The sequence below is a fragment of the Magnolia sinica genome, chromosome 7 (genome assembly GCF_029962835.1).
Source record: "Magnolia sinica isolate HGM2019 chromosome 7, MsV1, whole genome shotgun sequence".
NCBI classification, from domain to species: Eukaryota; Viridiplantae; Streptophyta; class Magnoliopsida; order Magnoliales; family Magnoliaceae; genus Magnolia; species Magnolia sinica.
In genome coordinates, this window is record NC_080579.1 from 86,197,021 (window position 1) to 86,204,349 (window position 7,329).

At 40.8% G+C, this 7,329-nt stretch overlaps 1 non-coding gene across 1 annotated transcript; it reads left to right on the plus strand.

Moving 5' to 3' along the window:
* The first annotated feature begins 333 nt into the window (after positions 1-333).
* Positions 334-440, plus strand: LOC131252464 (small nucleolar RNA R71). Its single transcript, XR_009174483.1, has one exon. It is a non-coding gene; the product is annotated as a small nucleolar RNA R71 (small nucleolar RNA).
* The last annotated feature ends 6,889 nt before the right edge of the window (positions 441-7,329 follow it).

Here is a 7,329-nt window from a genome sequence, read left to right on the forward strand (position 1 = left end):
TCACAGATGCCGCAAACAATTTCATTGACCTTATCCTTCTTTCCTTCCATGGCCTCAACTTTCCTTATGAGCGTAGTCACTTTACACTTGAGATCATCCTCTTCTTTCAAGAGATATAATCCACCTTTCTCCTTTAATTGAGTCGGCCTAGACGTGGTGTTCGACTTTGGGTAATAGTCCCAAGATTGTGTTTTTTCAGACAAACTATCGAGGTAGTCCCATACCTCGTCGATGTCTTTATTAATGAACTCTCCATTACACATTGTCTCGACCATTTGGCGCATGGAAGATGTCAGTCCATCATAGAAAAAATTTGTAATGCGCCACGTTTCAAATCCGTGTTGTGGGCATGAACTGACCAAATCTTTGAACCTTTCCCAACATTGAAAGAATGTTTCATCTTCCTTTTGGGCAAAGTTCATGATCGCTTTTCTGAGGGTAATCGTTTTATGATGTGGGAAGAATTTTTTTATGAATTCCCTCTGCATATCGTTCCATGTGCCAATGGATCTAGGACGCAGTGAATGTAACCACGTCTTAGCTTTCTCTTTTAAGGAAAAAGGAAAGAGTTTCAGCCTAATTGTATCCTCAGATACATTAGGAAAACATAATGTAGCTATAATTTCATCGAACTCTTTCAAATGTAAATATGGACTTTCAGATTCAAGTCCATGGAACTTGGGAAGGAGTTGGATAACTCCTGGCTTGATGTCCATTTGTCCTGTGTTTTCAGGAAAAATCATGCATGAGGGCGTACTCACTCCCGCCGGTTGTAGAAAATCTCGTAAAGTACGAGGCGGGGGTGCCTGTTGCACCTCATTCTCATCATGGTTATCCTCCACCCTGGGTGGAAGTAGAGGAGGTTGGTCTTCAGCCATAACCTCAGTTAACTCAGGGGATTTCGAGCGGTGTCTAATCCTGCGATGGATAGTCAACCCCTCAACCACTCCTCCTTCAGTCAAGAGACGTCGAGTGTTGTCACGGGCCCACTTGGGCATGAAACACTCGCAGCCCTCAATTCAAAGCCTACTCCTAAAGAAGGAAAAAAAAGAAAATCTAAAACGGAAGAGAGGGAGAATTGGAAAGGAATTACCAAATTGAAGCTCCTAAGTTAAGGACCTGCAAAATAAGACAAAAATAAGTTAGATTCTATAAAGGAGAGAAACGATACTTTAAAAGAAAAATAACAGTAAATTAATTTCTAAAAGAAAGTATTCTTTAAAGAAAAACGGAAATTTCTAAAGTAAACTAGGAAAGCCTAAACTAAAAAGTAAATTACTACAAGAAAATTGAAAAATAGAGAGTAGGGAAGGAGTGTACCAAAAGAGAGATTTCTATCTTAAAGGTCTACAAAATAGGAAGGTTAGTTTCTAAACAGAAAATTCTAAAAATAAATTAGGAAACAAAGTAGATTCTAAAAGAGTTAAAGTTAGCAAATTATTAGAGAATAAAAATTCTAAAGACAGAAAAAGTAGAGAAATTAGGAAGGAATTACCAATTTAAGAACTTATGTCCAGATCCTATAAAATAGGAAACAAGTTAGTTTTGAACTCAAATAGAAATAAATAAATAAATAAAACTAAGGTTAGTGAAATCCTAATCTTAAACTAATCCTAAAACCAATTAATTTCAGAAAATCGTAACCGTCAGTCCCCGGCAACGGCGCCAAAAACTTGTTCACACCCCAAGTGCAGGGTTGTGATGTAGTAATAAACTCGGTAAGACCGAGGTCGAATCCACAGGGACTGATACCTGTACGTTATCTGAAATCAAGCAGAACTAGAACTAGACTAAGATGCGATCTAAAACAAATAGAATTTAGGAATTGTGGAATGAATTATCTAAAACTTTAAGTAATTTAGAGGAAGGAAAACTAGGGATTCAGAGGATCCAACTGTAGAGATCAGGGAGATCTTATGCCTGCATCAAGGATTATGGAATTCAAACTTATTTGATCTGGTTTTCAAGAGATGAAAGGTATATGAATTAGAATGGATTCCATCATCTAACCATGCCCAGGAGACAAAGCCAACAACAGGATTAAACTAATTACCAACCAATCAACAATGTATGAGGATCAGGAAGGGTACTGTCATCCTACCATGCCCATGGAGCCATGATAAACAACAGGGCTTCCTAACTTCATAAACATAAAAAAAGAAAAGGAGATATTCAAAGCCATTGCAAATCCATTGTAATTTCAGTCACAACAGACCATAAAAGACTAGGAAAAATATTCCTTGAATAATCAAATATATCAAATTCAGTTTATGCATTAAAGGCACAAAGTAGACTCTCCCATCTTGCTACAGGCTTCACCTCTTAGCCCTAGCTAAGAGGTTTAGCCACACATGAAAGGGCTAACAAAAACAACAAAATAATAAAAAAAATAAAAAGGAAAAAAAATGAATAAGAAGGAAGAATAAAAAAAACCCAGTCCTTCGGCAGCCGTAGCTATCCCACACGCTGCCTACCCAGTTGCGTGCAGCAGCAACCGCCACTTCAGCAGGACAGCCCGTGCAACAGCAGCCAAAACCACTGCCTCCCTTTCACGCTGCCTCTCACGAAGAAAAACAAACTCGCCCTGCCTTTTCTCCCGTCTTCTCGGATGCACCCTCTACCAAAAACTCCCCTTTGCACGAACCCTCCTCCCTCCTTTTATCTTTCTTCTCATCTCCTGCTGTGGAGTCCTGGCAGGACTCTACTGCGAAAGCTGGTGATAGGATTGGGCTCTGAATTACGCAGCAGAGAGATTTTCTGCGTCAGAACGTTTGGTGGGGCCCACTTTATCTATCATTTGAGAGATCCGTGCCGTCCAACAGCTTCTCCTCAGAATTTCGACCGATCATGGTCTGTTTTGACCCTCTATTGATGCTGCCCATGGAAGAATTCCTGTTGTAATGATATTCGAACGGTCCTTTTGTGATCGTTGTAGCGGCCACGTATGCGTGCATGGCTGAAAACGGTCAGCATGGTTCTGACAACATTGAGTCCCTCTACATGATGGACGGACCGGATTGATGATTTGGTCCGTGATAATGGCCCACTAAGATCGTCCGCAGCCTCTATTACGCAGCAGAGCGTGCGCGGTCGGGCGCTGTCAAGGCGGCGAGCCTCTGGTTGGTGCCGTGTGTAAGATCCACTCCGACCATTCGATTTGCGTCGAAAAACCAGTAAGATTTGACTGGTTTCATATTGAATTCCGTGTGGCCCACTGATTCTTTCGCTCCACCGTTAATCATCCGTTTTAACAGTTGAAATCCACTCTCCATTATCTTCTGAGATTCCGCCACCTAGGCGAGGGTCTACCCCAACCTCTCGTCACAATGGACGGTCCAGATCTTCGTAATAAGCGCTGATTGGGGCCCACTGCTGAAAAACGGACGGCGTCCGTCCGCTGTTGATGCGGAAGAAGGAGACCGGTCAGCCCGTCTTTGACCGGCCTGATCGTCCGGTGTGCGTCCAGCGCACCTACACACTGTGCGTGTATATAGAGTCCACCGTGATGATCGTGAGAAATCCGCTCCGTTCCGCTTTGACACGTGGTTTAAACCGTGTAGAACAATTTTGAAGCATATCCGGATATCAGGCGGGCCCCACAGACTGATTAAAGGGCTGATCTGCTCATTGGGCCACTTCCACAGTGATCCAGGGGCTAAAATTTTACGTGTACGGTTTATTTATGGTCCTCAAGCCACGTGTGAAGTTTCGAACTGATCAGATGGTGGGAACCCTATGATCTTGCATTTTGGACACTTTTCAGGCCACTTGAGCTTCGATTCCTCGATTTCCGCGGACCCCTGGTGTATAATTTCGTCGCTCTTGGTCTTCTGGAGTCCGTCCCCTGCTTTAGTGTCATCAGATCGGTAAATCCATGCTTTTTAGTGTCATTTCCCAGTCCAAGCTCATGAAGACGCCCTGCATCACAAATTCAATTAAATTAGGCTATTAAACGGTGTCATGCTTGTAAATTTATGCAATAAATGGGTCTGATATGCAATATTTGACCCTCAACACCACGGCACAAAGCTCTAAGATATCCCTTATAGGCCAAATTCAAACAAGCCTCTATAGCCCTTGAATCTCCCTTATAGGCTCTTGAAGTCTTTTGGAATGAATTAGAAAGCTTTGAAATATCTCATATTTCCAATTACACTCATATATATAATCTCAATGAGAATCACAATCGAAATAAAAAACAAATTCCGCACATATGCAACTCTGAGTAAATCTGCGCAATTATTCGATGTCACTTCAATGGCATCAAACTTCTTCGTTGTTATCGAACTAAACGCTAAAACAATTTATTGACTAAACATGCATTTTTTGAATTTTCTCGATGGCACTTCGATGAGACTTCGATATTATTGATGGCTTGTCAATGGTATCCAACTCCTTTCGATGGCATCGGGCAGGACACTTAAAGTGTCTATCAACCAATCATGAGATTTTCAAATTTTTCTGATAGCATTGAGCAGCCGTTGATGGCATCAAAGTATGTTCAATTACTGTTATCGATAGACCTGTTGATTTATAGATTTAAGACATCAATCAACAATAACAAGATTCTTTTGTGTTATATAATAGGTGTGGCCTAATATTTTTGTGGGGCCAATCCAAATGAACATGTATGTACAATATTTAAACTCTCATTAACAAAATTACAGATACTGTAATCTTACATGTACGTTCACATGAAATACCTTTTAACATACACACACACACGTTCATACGAATGTATCATAAAAGTGGATATTTTTTTAGTAAAGCTTCATGCAAGTCATAAAGACGGCTCTTTTGGTAGCGCGGACTTTGATTCTGATTTAAGAATCCTAATCCAGGATTTTGCATTATTTCAGTAATTGCATCTGGCAGCCACATGACTATTACTCATGACGTTTAAAAGATATACTAATTAGAAGTCCCAAAATCACAAAATTTGCTTTCACACATGCCAACGCAGAACGCATGCGGACTATCCAACCCGCACAACAGGTGGGGCCCACTGCATAGATGACCTAGATTGAAATTCAGGCCGGTCCACTCATTGCACGGGACACACATGTCGCCAATCGATTTTATCTGTCCATTTTTGTATGGTGGACCACCTGATGAGCCAAGGCCAGCCTGATTCACGGGCTCCATCGTCTATGGTGGGCCCCACTGCTTGCAAGGCTTGGATGAGCGTGCATGTACATATACACGTGTACAATATATCTCGTGCTAGTTTGCTACAGACAATGAAGATGGAAGTAGTGCTCAACGAATGGGACCATTCATGAAGGGCACATCAAACACGATTGAGACATTCATGTTTCCCACTTGAATAAGGAGATTGCAATGGATGAAAACTAGTGTGGGTCCCACACATTGTGGAATCAGGCACGTTGGATGGTGACAGCATACGGTGTAACGTGCAAACACATAGCGTGTGGGGCAATGGCCATGTGATCTGATGGTCCAATGCACCAAGTGCCCACATTGACTAATAGGAATCTTTCTTTCATAAGTGCAGCCCTTGGTCGGGTTAGCCAGGCCATTGAGCTTGTGGCTCTCATCGTGGATGGATAATAATAGGAAGAAGAATACGTAAGACCAACGATCTACATTCCATGGGGAAAATGCCAAAAATTAGACGGCTAGGATGATTGGAATATTTATAGTCAATCCAAGATGATGGCCGTTAGTTCAATGGCTTTGATAACCAAAGCATAGTCTCCAGGCCTACAAACTTCGTGCGTGATAAGATTGTTCTGTCATGAGAAATTTCCTACCGTACGACCCATTTATGGCCCACCAGCCATTTGAAGCCCACCTCTTTTTAAGATTCCAAGAATACTCCCCTGTGTACGGCCGACTTTTCAAGGGACCCAAATACCCCCGTCATTCATTCCTTCCGGAGGCCGATTGGCTGGGGTGCGAAGACGAGCGCTGACGCTCGTCGACATGGGCCCCACAATGATGTATTTATTATATCCACACCGTTCATCCATATTTCGAGATCATTTCAGAGCATTATCGGAAAAAAGAATCATATCCAAAGATCATGTGGACCACACCACAAATAGCAGCGGGAAACTTGATTTTCACTGTTAAAAATTTCATAGGGCCCACCTTAACATATATTTTCCATCCAATCTATTCATAAGGTCACAAAGACCTGGATGAAGAGGACAAAAAAAAATCATTTTGATCTAAAACTTCTATGACCACTGAAAGGATTTCAATGGTAGACATTCAATCCTCCACTGCCTTTTACGGTGTGGTCCACTTGATCGTTAGATCTGTCTTATTTCTCATCTCAAGCATTAATACGAGTTCACCAAATAGATGGACGGTTTGGATATAACACATACAGCATAATGGGACCCAGAAAAAGCAGTGGGGATTACAACAGCAAAAAATAAAAAAAAATAAAAACAGGAACTTAAGGCTGCGGCTTCTCTATGGCTACGGATTATTACCGTAACCATAGATGTAGCATGTGCGAGTCAATGAAATTTATTTTATTTATTTTATTTATTTTATTTTTTTACATAGAGAACTTTATTCTACCTACAATTTTCTCACACATATTTATATAAATGTATATATATATATATATATATATATAAGCATATAAATTTTTTTCTCTCTTTTTTTCATTTCTTTCTTTTTTCATTTAACAAGAATATCTTATAAACCAAAATTAGTTACTTGACGTACCTTATATGATTTTGGGGTAGGAGAAGCTACTTTAGCCAACCAACCTAGTTAATTTTCAAGATTCCATCATGTCGATGGTAGAAAATCCATTTCATTCACTTCGCGGTCAATTTCGTTCATTTCATTTACTTCACGATCATTTTTATGCATTTCATGGTCATTCCCAGCAATTCCATGTTAATTCACTGTCATTTCCATGCATTTCATGGTCAATTCCCTTCACTTCACGATCATTTTCATGGTCAATTCGCTTCAATTCACGGCCATTTCCAAGCATTTCACGATCAATTCTCTTCACTTCACAGCCATTTCCATGCATTTCACGGTCATATCTGGCAATTCTATTTACGTTCACGGTCATTTCGACGCACTTCACGATCAATTCACTTCACTTCATGGCCATTTCCAAGCATTTCATGATCAATTCTCTTCACTTCACGGCCATTTCCATGCATTTCACAGTCATATCCGGCAATTCCATGTTCATTCACGGTTAATTCGACGCACTTCACGGTCGATTCACTTCACTTCACGGCCATTTCCAAGAATTTCACGAGCAATTCTCTTCACTTCACGGCCATTTCCATGCATTTCACGATCATATTCGGCAATTCCATTTATGTT